This window comes from Macrotis lagotis, chromosome X (assembly GCF_037893015.1).
Source record: "Macrotis lagotis isolate mMagLag1 chromosome X, bilby.v1.9.chrom.fasta, whole genome shotgun sequence".
NCBI classification, from domain to species: domain Eukaryota; kingdom Metazoa; phylum Chordata; class Mammalia; order Peramelemorphia; family Peramelidae; genus Macrotis; species Macrotis lagotis.
In genome coordinates this window covers 527,834,086-527,847,276 of record NC_133666.1, presented here as the reverse complement: position 1 = coordinate 527,847,276, position 13,191 = coordinate 527,834,086, and the positions used below count along the sequence as shown (strand labels likewise).

The 13,191-nt window shown below is 36.4% G+C and overlaps 1 pseudogene; it reads left to right on the top strand.

Annotated features, from left to right (window-relative positions):
- The first annotated feature begins 11,652 nt into the window (after positions 1–11,652).
- Positions 11,653–12,959, top strand: LOC141499333 (alpha-enolase pseudogene; annotated as a pseudogene).
- The last annotated feature ends 232 nt before the right edge of the window (positions 12,960–13,191 follow it).

Genomic DNA, 13,191 nt, shown 5'->3' with positions numbered 1-13,191 from the left:
GATTGATTAACTCTGGCTTGATGAACCTCCTGTACCTTTGGATGCTCAGCCCCCTAGAATAGCATTTGGCATTGTTCACAGGAGATGGCATGTTTAGTTCCTCTCCTTCTAGTTAGGCAGTTTGAGGTAAATGACAGTATTCCTCAGGAGCACAATGGACCATGGAATGAAGATATGGGCCAAAACCTTAGCTCCTATTTTGGAGGCAAGAGATTTAGAAAAAAGATTGATAAAAGACAGTAACTTCTCCAAACAAACCCAATTCAACTCAACAAGCATTTAGTAAGCCCCAGAAGTCTGGCAGGCAATGGGCATTTCCATATGTAAGTGTTAAACAAGAGAAATGCAAAGAAGAAAATAAAAAAAAAATTTGTCCTTAAGGAGCTTATATCTTAAGGAGAAATATCTTCATAGATAAATAAACAAAAAATACATACTAAGTAAATGCAAAATCATTTGGAGAGGAGGGAAGGCAGTCCTCTGTCCAATGGGAAGAATCAGGAATAGCCTAGTGGAAGAGGGAGTATTTAGGCTGAGGCTCACATGGAGCCAGAGATGAGGAAAGAGAGCATTCCAAACATGGAGACCAAGAATTGGAGAATGGAATGTCATATTGTGGGACCAGCAAATAGTCCATTTTTACCTAGAAGGCAGTGTGTGACAAGTGAATAATATGAAATAAGTCTGGAAACAGGTTGTAAAGGGCTTTAAATTTCTATAGCAGGGGGTCTTGACACAGGGTCTAATTTCTATTCTCAGCTCTTTTCCCAAGTATTGGGAATTATAATGGTCTTTGGGGATTGAATAAAGAATAAGACAGAATCCCTGCTTTCATGGAGCTTACAATCTATAAGTAATGAAAAAATAGAGGAAGTCTTATAAGTAATAATGTGAAAGTGAAATGAGATCAAAGATCTTCTGGAAATTACTTCTAGTTTGGGAAATTAGGGAAGGCTTGGAAGGTGACTTTTGAGCTGGGCCTTGAAGGATGGGTAGAAATTGGATATAAGAAGGTGGCCAAAAAGAGCATTACAGGCAGAGGTGGGAAGGCACACCTAATGTTAAGGAATAGCAATTAGTACAATTTGATTGAAGCATTGATTGTTCAAAGTGAAGTAATGGGCAATATTCAAATATTGACCATTTCTTCTAAACAGCTTCCTTGATCCCCCAGCCCAAACAAAAGGACTTTTTTGTTCTCAGAACTATTATGACACTTTGTTTTGTAGTCTCTTAATATCCTTAAATTAAAATTAAACATCCTTAAAAAAAAATCTTTACAATATCTGCATATGGGTCATGTTTCCTATTACATCATAAACTCTGTGATGATAAGGACTGTGTCTCCTCTAAACTTGTTGAACAAAATCAATATATAAAGTTAGGCTGAAGCCAAATTATGAAGGAGTTTGAACATCAGGCATAAGAAGTTTCAATATTTTGAAGGTGTTTGAAGAAGATATAAAATGATCAGAACTGAATTTTAGCAAAATTAATCAATTATAGTAGATATAAGGGATTGGGAAAGAGAGTCTGAGGTGAGGAAAGAGAAAGGGAAAGGCAGAATTCCAGTTGCAACAATACAGAGGAGAGATAAAGAATACCTGAACTATGGGAATATGTAAGTCAACTGGCAGAAACAATAGAAGAAAAGGTCATAAAGATCTGAGATTCAGAGCTGGAATGTATCTTAGAAATTATCCACTACAGCCCCTTCATTTTACAGATTAAGAAACTGAGGACCAGAGGGATTAAGGACTATGGAAAGTAGTAAATGATAAATGGGATTTAAACCTAGAACTTCAAACTTTTAAGCCAAAGATTTTTCTACTTCACCCAAAATGTATGCTCTAAATCCACAATAATGAAGAATTTCTAAATCTGTTGCAGTATATAAAGTAGTATTATAAAGTTAAATTTTTTTATATTAAATGTTCAATTACATTTAAGAAAAACAATACTGTACACTGAAGCTCCGAAGCAATCAAAGACAATTTCTTTTTACACACTGAATAACTCATTTTCAAACTCACTTGCCATTTGGACTCAGTCACTCATAATACCTACAAAACAGGTTTAAAGGTAGACAGTCTAACAGGATGTAAGAATACTGTTCCAGAAAAACTGTTCACTTATGTATTACAGGAGAAATCTCTTTCCTAGTTTCAAACTATTTGGGATGATTAAACAGTCCCAAGTTTTAAAATTGCTATCTACTTGAACAAACTTCTAGGATGATTCTGAATTTATCCTATTCAACACTACCTCGTCAAACTCTTGCTTATCGGTCTTGAAAAGATGTGTTAAAACCAGTTTGACAACTTTTTTTTATAATGCTGTGTGCTAGAGGGCCTTGAGAAAACAGTTTTGAAACAATATCAGCATTGGAACTGAAACTGAACACTGTTTTAAACACAAGAATGTTCATCACACATGTTTCTCCAAGTTTAGTAATATCCAGCAGACAAACTCAAGAATTTCATTATGGGAGTTCATAATCTTCACACTCCAGCAGGAGAACTGACCTTAGGCACAAGTATTTTATCTTTGCAAGTAAGAACATGAGGAGATTTCAATCCTGGTACAGTAATTCTGTATTTGTATTCCCTCCTACCCCTTTCCAATACAGCTTTAGTGAATGAATTTATTAGATTCTCTTGGAAAAGATCTAATGCAAATTCTAATTCCCCATATAACTCTACTAATTTGAATACTCTAGAATAGAATGTAATTGCAGTATTCCTAAGGAGACTCCCCAGCACAGGACAAACTTTGAAAGATGCTTTTTGTTTAGTGAGTATTTAGCAAGAAACAACTCTAGGAATATTTTCTTAATACATTATCAGAACAGACCCAAACTTATTCTTTAAAAAAATGCTTCAAAAAGGATTGCCCAAGGAAAGAAGAGCTGTTAATTTTATAGTTCATAAAAATATCAGGTTGAGAAAGAACTTGGAAATGAGTTCACATTGCTCATCTTACAGTAGCAGGGAGGTTAGTCGACTTGAACAAAGATAACTGGTTAATTTGGTAGCATCATCAGTAGTATATTGCTATTTAGCTAGAACTTGAGGAAATGGATTTTTAGGGTGTATAGAGAGGCTGAAGGGAGTTTGGGAAAATTTTTTAAAGAAAAGACTAACCCAAGTATGGCATATGGTAACTTCTTCACAGTTCCCTTAAAAGCTCTAATGCTTTGTTGCAGAAAAAATAAAATATATTATATATGTATATGCATATATAATATACATATAATATATATATATACAAAATATATAAAGTTCAAAGTCAGAAATCCACAAAAGAATATTTTTAGAGAAAAAAAGGTGATGATAATGATGATCTGAGAAAAGACCCTCTTTTATTTCACATGTTTACTCTGTATAAATTTATTATACTAAAACCATACCCCTTGTTTTGTCAGGACTCTCTTTAGCCAAATCCTTTTGCCTCTTCTAATGTCTGCCCATCTCTTGAGCTTACCTGTGTTGTGTTCTGATTACCTTGATATTCAGCCAGCCTCATAATATTTGACACATTTCTGTCTGGGTAGTATATTTGATTCTTGATATTTAGCAGTTAATCTTTTCATTATTTCCTGTCACTCTTCCTTCCTTATGATGGATATTTGGGAAAGTGGGGAGCATAGAGCAATAGGTAGTTAAAAATAAGACTTTGAAAACAGTTTTTGAAAAGAATAATTAAAGATGGACTTATGTGTTATCTGGGACTTGTATAACTGATTTTTTAAAAAAGTACCAGGTTTGGTAAGTCAAAGGAATCCTAATGTTATCAAAGTCCTTATGGTTCCAGTGAAGTAGAGCTAAGCATCAATGATGTTAGTCCATCAGTTAGAGAAGATCCAAGAACTGTAGTAGTGAGTGTTCAGAAAATGCTTATACAAACTAAAGTTATATGTATAAAATAGTTGGGAGCCAACCTAGTATAGAAAGCCGGGAGAGACTTGAATTCAGATCTTATCTACCTTTAACCTTGAATAAATCTGAGTCTCCAACAATTTCCAAAACCTTACTTTTACTAAATTATAAAAAGTTTGAAATTGGGAAACATATGGAATAGTTATGGAAAATTGAAGATATTTCCTTTATGAAAGGGAAAGCTTCATAGTAAAAACTAAAAAAAAATGTAATTCTTGAATTCTTGTGATGTTGACTATGCTAAAACTCAGGCATTTACATTCCCAGCCCTCTCTGCTGATCTCAATTTCATTTCTCCAACAATCTATTTAGACATCTTGAAGTGGACATCCCTTAGGCATCTTAAATGCAACATGTCCAAATTGAACTCATCTATCCTCCTCCAAACTTCCCTATTACTTTCAAGGGCATCACCATCTTCCCTGTCCTTTTAGCCTCAGAACCTATGTGTTATTTTCAGTTTTCTCTGTCTCTCACTTTCTCTTTTTTCTCTTCCCCCCCTCTCTATCTCTTTTTCTCTCTCTTTCTCCCTCTCTCTCCCATTCTCCCCTCTCTCCTTTTCTCATCTCCCTCTCCTTTTCTCCCTCTCCCTCTCTCCTATTCTCCCCCCCCAACATACACACACACACACACTTTTCTCCTTCTCTCCCTCTCCTATAGCCTATCAATTTCACCTTTGTCCCATCTCTTGAACAAACCTTCTTCTCTGAGAATACTACTCCCTTGGTCAAGGCCCTCATTTCACACCTGGATTATTTAAATAGCCAGCTTTCCAGTTGTTCTGCTTGCCACAAGCCTCTCTCTACTCCAAGCCATCCTCCATTCTATCATCAAAATGATTTTTTCCTAAACACCAGTCTGACCATGTCATTCCCCTCCCTACTCCTCCCTTACATACCCAGTAAACTTCACTAGTTCCTATCACTTCCAGAATTAAATATAAAATCATCCATTTGATATTTATTGCCCTTCCTCCCCACCCCCAAGGCTTTCCAGGCTTGCCACACCTTATATCCCTTGTCCTGGGCAGGTACTTTTCAATTCAATAGTACTGGCATCCGTAGTATTCCTCAACAAGACACTCCCATCTCCTGACTTTGGTCATTTTTTCTGGTTGTCCCTCATGCCTGACATTCTCTACCTCCTTAATTCTCTCTCCTGCTTTCCTTGGATTTCTTTAAGTTCCAGCTAAAATCCCATCATCTACAGGAAACTTTTCCAAATCCCCCTTAGTACTAGTGTCTTGCCTTTGCTGATTATTTTTTCTTGATCTTGAATATAGTGGGCAAGTCTATTTTTTCCATGTTTTTGTAACCCCAAGATTTACTACAGTATCTGGGACATAGTAGATGTTTAATAAAAATGCTTATTGATTGAGAGATTGATTTCCCCAGTCCCATAATTACCCATTCATAATTCCAATACATTTTCCTCCTTGCCAACAGTCAACTCATAAATCAACCACTGAGTGCCAGTGGCTTAGGAAGTCAGTTGGAGAGGTAGGAAAAATATACTCTTATTACAATGTTCTAGCCTATTTCACTTTCTAGAGCAGAGATTCTAAACCTCTTTTGTATTGTACCCCTTTGGCAATCTGGTGAAGGGTATGGACTCCTCAGAGTAATGTATTAAAATATACAAAAATACAGCAAAATCCAAAGAAAACCAAAGATTAATTAAAAAAACAAAGATTTGTCTTTTCTTTTCTATTAAAGTTCACTGATCTTTTGAAATCCATCCAGGAGCCTTGGATTAAATACCCTGTTCAAGAGGCTTATTCTTACAGTAAATTAGTGACTTAGATTTTTTAATTTAATTTTAAATTTTAAAATAATTTCAATTAAAATTTTAATTTAATTAAAAAAATAAATTTTTCCAACTACTTACAATGATAGTTTTCAGCATTCCTTTTCTAGTAAGATTTTGATTTCCTCATTTTTCTCCCTCTCTCCCTTCCCTCCTGCCTCCCCTTGACAGAAATTAATCTGATATAGGTTATACATGTATAACCTATGATAAGCATATTTCCATATTTGTCATGTTGTGAAAGAAGAAGCAGAACAAAAGGGAAAAACCATGAGGGGGGAAAAAAGAAACACAATGCATAAAATAAATTTTAAAAATAGAAAATAGTCTGCTTTTGGTCTGCATTCAGACTCCATAGTTCTTTCTCTGGATATGATATCACAAGTCCTTTAGAACTGTCTTTGATCATTGTATTGCTGAGGAGAGTTAAGTCTTTCATAGTTGACTTAGGTTGGTTTTTTTTTTTAAGCTTTCCTAGAAGCAAAAGAGCTCTAGGTCCTGGGTTTAAATCATGACTCCCTTATTTGGTCAAATCTCTTACTCCATCTGGGCCTGAGTTATTTGATTTGTGAAATATGAAAGTTATATTAGATGATCTTTAAAGTTTCTTCTATCCCTGAAAATAACCTCATTTGTTTAAAAAAAAAGTTTGAAGTTGTCCTTCTGGTAGTTTTCTTTGTTTTTGCATTATTTTTTTGGCTTCCTGCCTTAGAACCTCAGGTTTTGAAGAGAAACCCTAAGAAGATATGTGTATAGGTCATTGCTATACTTTGCAAGGTGGGTGCTCTGTTTTCTTTGATCCTGGCTTATTTCATCACTGTAGAGAAATCCCAGGATGAAAACTCCCTCTTTCTGAGGGCAATTTAGTGTGTAACTTTTCATTTTAGAGTCACCTGGAGCACTGAAAGATTAAATGACTAGTCCAGGTCCCATATAATCTATCAGGGACAGGACCCCGAGTTAGCCTGTCTACAAAACTAGCCCCCTCCTTCCTTCCTTCTCTCATGCATAGACAACATTCTTTGTGTTAGGACATATTTCTCAGTGAGGTCCCTTAGCACTTAAGTGATAGAACCTCCCAGTTGAGTTTCATGATAAACCTGCTATAAGCGAGATTCAGTTATCTAATGAAAACTTGATGATTTTTGAGGCCTTCCCCCAGCTTTAACATTCTACAGGTCCCTGAATAATGTTACATGACGTTTTTAGTTTATTTCAATAACAGATGGAAGAGGTACTAACATCTTTCATTTGAAGTTTTTAAAACACATTCAACTTAAAGAAAAGTTTATCCCTACAAGAAATTGTTTTTGTGTTCATTATAAAGTGGTTGTTCTATCCAAAGAGATGAACTTGCAGAAGAAGTCACTGTTATTATTTTAAAATAATTTATTAGCTTCTGGTGTATGTAGTCATTCTGTTGAATGATCCTGTAAACAGAATTGAATTTGGGGGAGAGATTTTGTTTTCTATATTTTTCTGATTTTAGAACTTCTGTTAAATGCTCCAAAAATGAACTATGAAAAAAAATTCTCAGAATTATAAAAACATAACACTTACCTTATAGGCCCTATAATTGCCAGCTCTCATCAAGCATATGACATCACTATCCCAGTACATCCTGGTGTGTTACTTGGATAGCTTCCACACTGGCAGAAGTTTTCCAAATAAAACATTTGTTTCAGTAAACAACTGTTTTATCCAGAAGCCCAAGTAGAGAATTTTAAAACCAGAGTTTGTTTTGTCAGCCAACATTTGGTTCAGTCTTTGCAGCTCTTCCCAAGTAACTAAGATCTAAGAAACTTCCTGGTATAAAGCAAATCAAAAAGGATTTCTAAAACCAGTGGCTAAGCAAAAATACTCCTTTGTTTGTCAAACCCCATGATTTTGAACATTTGGGGAAATAGCTGACACTTTTTTCAGAATCCAGTTTGCCAATGCAGATTGATGTAAAATGTCTCAGATTTTGATGGAAACTTTAAAACAAAACTAAAGCAAAATATTAAATATGGGAATAAATTATTGAAGAGGCTATATTACTTTTAAGTTTACAAATAAATTAAAACCTTTCAAATATATGAATATACAATATCATCTGGCATCAGGTTGATCTAGAACTGTTACATCTTTTTTTTTATCATTTGCATGCCATCCAACTCCTTCCAACTAAGGCTTGTTAACAAACTTCATCCTTTACCTCTCAAAAAGATAGAAGCAAAAATTCCACATGGACGGGCAGTTTCTGTTTTACCTTATCTGTGATTCCTCTGTCACCATTGGTGATGCTGTCTTCATTGTAGCCAAAGGTTTGACTTGAGTGCCAAACAGGGGACCCTTATAGATTATTTATTTTGTGGACCTAGTGAAACCTTTGGACCCCTCCTCTGAATATTTTTAAATGCATAAAATAAAAAACATAGAAATAAAAAGAAAACGAATGATATTGAAATAAAGATGTATTTTTTTCCTATCCAAGTTCATAGAATTCCTGAAAACTTTCTATGGACCCTAAGTTAAGAATCCCAGACCTAGTTCAAATTTTTAATTTTCCAGCTGAGGTCTGAAGGTGAAATGGTTTACCCTAGGTGATATAAGATAGTAAGAGGTAGAGATGGAATTTGAAGCCAAATCCCATTAACTCCAAATCCAACATTCTTTCTATTAGGCTGCACTACCTCTCTCTTTAATGCCATTCTTATCTTTACACTTGGATACTTTGTTTTTTGTATCTTCATTCATGCAGCATCCTTGACCCTGGGCAATGGGGTACCATCCATCACAGCTGTTCCTGTGTTTCAGTTATGATGATTATTTTACACTTTTCACATGATGTAAAACTACCTGCTTCAGACAAAGCCACTGTAACCAAGATCAAAAGAAATATAGTAAATTGGGAGTAAAATGTAGTAAGTGTAGTAAATTTTACAACTGGTATTTCTGACAAAGGACTCATTTCTAAAACATACAGAGAACCAAGTCAAATTTTCAAAAAAACAAAACAAAACAAAACAAAACAAGGGGCAGCTAGGTGGTGCAGTGGATAAAGCACCGGCCCTGGAGTCAGGAGTACCTGGGTTCAAATCCAGTCTCAGACACTTAATAATTACCTAGTTGTGTGGCCTTGGGTAAGCCATTTAACCCCATTTGCCTTGCAAAAACCTAAAAAAATAAAAAAAAAAAAACAAGCCATTCCCCAACTGACAAATGGTCAAAGGATATGCAAAGGCAATTTACAGATGAGGAAATCAAAGCAATTTATAGTCATATGAAAAAGTGCTCTAAATCACTACTTATTAGAGAAATGCAAATTAAAGCTTCTCTGAGGTACCACCTCACACCTCTCAGACTGGCCAATATGACCAAAAAGGACAATGATCAATGTTGGAAGGGATGTGGGAAATCTGGGACACTATTTTACACTGTCGGTGGAGCTGTGAACTCATCCAACCTTTCTGGAGAGAAATTTGGAATTATGCCCAAAGGGCAACAAAAATGTACATACCCTTTCATCCAGCAATACCACTACTGGATCTATACCCTGAAGAGATTATGAAAAAAGGGTAAGAATATTACTTGTACAAAAATATTCATAGCAGCCCTGTTTGTGGTGGCAAAGAATTGGAAATCAAGTAAATGTCCTTCAATTGGGGAATGGGTTAGCAAACTGTGGTATATGTATGTCATGGAACACTATTGTTCTATTAGAAACCAGGAGGGATGGGAATTCAGGGAAGCCTGGAAGGATTTGCATGAACTGATGCTGAGTGAGATGAGCAGAACCAGAAAAACACTGTACACTCTATCAGCAACATGGGGGTGATGTTCAACCTTGATGGACTTGCTCCTTCCATCAGTGCAACAACCAGGGACAATTTTGGGCTATCTGTGATGGAGAATACCATCTGTATCCAGAGAAAGAATTGCAGAGTTTGAACAAAGACCAAAGACAATTTACCATCAATTTAGAAAAAAAAAACTGCTATCTTATGTAATTTTGCTATCTCTTATACTTTATTTTTCTTCCTTAAGAATATGATTTCTCTCTCATCACATTCAATTTAGATCAATGTATACCCCGTGAACACTGTAAAGACTAACAGACTACCTTCTGGGGAGGTGGGGGGAGGAAGCAAGAACAGGGGGAAAATTGTAATATTCAAAATAAATAAAATCTTTCTTGAAAAAAAAATAAATGAAAAAAACACCAAAACTACATGCCTATTTCATTGATTTCTCTTGTTGAAACCCTTTTAAAACAAAACAAAACAAAAAAGCATTTTAAATGTTTCTCTCTTTGCTCACTCAGATAATGTTGCATTTTCAAATAAGATCATGTTGCTATTTAGTTTTAGCTTCCTAATGATATCATGGCAGGTTAATATGTTATTTATTTTCCACCCATCTGTGATAGATGGCCTTATAGAAGCCCTTTTCTTATTATTTGTTTCCATTCTGGGAGCCACAACCTTTGAGACAATATCATTAGATGTTTATTAAAGTCACTGTATCATAGAACTGTGTTGGGGATGTACTGAAAAACAAAGTCACAAAGACAGTCAAAGAACTTAAATGCAATGGAGAAGACAACATGAATCTAACAAGGTATAGTCAGGGTAGATAGATGCCTAATCAATAGAGTGGCTCTAGCCACTGGAAAGAAAGGAAAAGAGTCACAGAAGGCACTATTTAAGCTAAGCTTTAAAGGAAGCCAGGGATGTACTTCTAAGGTGAATCAAATTCAAACAAAGTAGGCATTTTCTGATATAAAGATGAATTGTATCTTTGGCAAATATGCCTTTAGCAGCCCAGGGTTGACTCCAAAAAGCTATCATTATAGATTTATTATGTCACATTTTCCTCTTGGTTGGTCATTTAAAATTAATTTCTATATAAGAAGCCTTTAGTTTCAGTATTTTAACTTTAAAACTGCCAAGTGATAGTTTATCACTTGTGTCAACAAGACAAGGACACTGAACCACTTACTGAATTTACTTTGAATTGTTACAGTGAGAAACTCAAATCGAAACCATTCAAAACCAATGTGTTGTTCATGGTTTTCACCCCAAACCATAAATCCTTCTCTAGGAGGAAAAGGGAAATCACCCAAAATTGAGTCCAATTTTATAATGATGCTCTAGGGCCCATAGTGTAGGCAAATGTGGGCCCAGATTTCCTGTTGATAATCAAATAAGGCTTAAAGGTAAATTATATGGAGTAAAATGAACCCACTGTGAATGAAAGTGAATGAACGAATGCATGGTGACATTGAAGATAAATTGAGGGATATCTATCAAACTTGGTGGTGAAGAAGTCTACTGATTGGAAATTTAAAAATTAACTCATAGTTCATGTACAAATTGTAAAAGATATAAAGGCAAAAATTATCATCCCTCATCAAGTCTCTAGCTAGGGGAAGAGAGTAAATGATAGGTATATGACTATATACATATATACATGTGCATACATATATGCATATCTTCTTTCCTTTCTATGCCTGAATTTCTGTTCATTCTTTAAACCCCAACTAGAATACTTCTCTTTCATTAAGCCTTTCCTCATTTCTCAGTCTCTAATCACTTTGCCCTCCCATGATATAAATCTGATTTATACCTCTCTAATGCACCTATAATATAATATTGTGAATTGTACTAGATGTTTCATGGACAGAGACTATGTCTTTTTTAAACTTTATTGTTCCCCAGGTATCTATCAGTGCTTTGAACATAGTAGGTACTTAGTAAATATTTATTAAACTAATGTAACAAAAGTTTTCTCTAAAATATTATAAAAGGGCTTTGAAAACAATGTGTAGGATTTACTTCATAGTTTTTTTCTTCAAAGTGAACATAAGGGCCCTCTGCCTCTCTCCTCTGAATCCTGCAGAGCTAGCCTCATCCAGAAATTCAACATGTCTATTTTGAAGATCATTGCAAGAGAGATCTTTGACTCTTGTGGAAACCCCACCATTGAAGTTGATCTCTACACTTCAAAAGGTCTCTTCAGAGCTGCTGTGCCCAGTGGGGCTTCTACTGGCATCCATGAAGCCCTGGAGCTCCGAGACAATAATAAGACCCACTATATGGGGAAAGCTGTCTCAAAAGCGGTTGAGCACATTAATAAAACTATTGCTCCAACCCTGATTAGTAAGAAACTAAATGTTGTGGAGCAGGAGAAGATTGACAAATTGATGATAGAGATGGATGGTTCTGAGAATAAATCTAAATTTGGAACAAATGCCATATCGGGAGTGTCTCTGGCTGTTTGTAAGGCTGGAACTGCAGAGAAAGGTGTCTCCTTGTTCAACCATATTGCTGATCTTGCAGGCAATGAAGAAGTCATCCTGCCAGTTCCAGCCTTCATTGTGATCAGTGGTGGTTCCCATGCTGGTAACAAGCTAGCAATGCAAGAGTTCATGATCCTCCCTGTTGGAGCATCAAACTTCAAGGAGGCCATGAGCATTGGAGCTGAGGTCTACCACAACCTGAAGAATGTGATTAAGAAGAAATATGGACAGGATGCCACCAATGTAGGAGATGAAGGTGGCTTTGCTCCTAACATCCTGTAGAATAAAGAAGTTCTGGAGCTGCTGAAGGAAGTGATTGGCAAGGCTGGCTATACTGACAAAGTTGTAATTGGCATGGATGCTGCTGCCTCTGAATTCTTCCGGTCTGGGAAATGTGACTGTGACTTGGACTTCAAGTCTCCTGATGATCCCAACAGATGACTCTCACCTGCCGAGCTTGGGGACCTTTACAAGAGCTTCATAAGGGACTATCCAGTGGTGTCTATTAAAGATTTGACCAGGATGATTGGGAAGCTTGGAAGAATTTTATTGAAACTGCAGGCATCCAGGTTGTAGGGGATGATCTCACAGTGACCAATCCCAAGCACATTGAAAAGGCTGTGATTGAGAAAGCTTGCAATTGCCTCCTGCTCAAAGTGAACCAGATTGGCTCCATGACCGAATCTCTCCAGGCATGCAAGCTGGCCTAGTCCAATGGGTGGGAAGTAATGGTTTCCCATCATTCTGGAGAGACTGAAGATACCTTCATTGCAGACCTGGTGATGGGTCTCTGCACTGTCCAGATCAAGACTGGGGCCCCCTGCCGATTTGAGCATTTGGCCAAGTGTAACCAAATTCTCAGAATTGAGGAAGAATTGGACAGCAAGGCTAAATTTGCTGGAAGGAACTTCAGAAACCCTCAGGTCAAGTAAGCTTCATGACCATGAAGCTTCAGAGCTAGTAGGTGACCGTCACCTCAGTAGAAGTCCTCCAAAGAATGGGCAGCACCAATTAGTAGACCAGTTTTGTTTTGGGGATGGGGGCTCTGCTACATAACTCCACCCCTCTCTCTTCCACCTTTCTGTGTTCTCACTGCTTCTTCTGGTACCTGATCATTTGATCCTTTTTTTGGAAGACCTCATGTTGTGACTGGGTAGAATGATC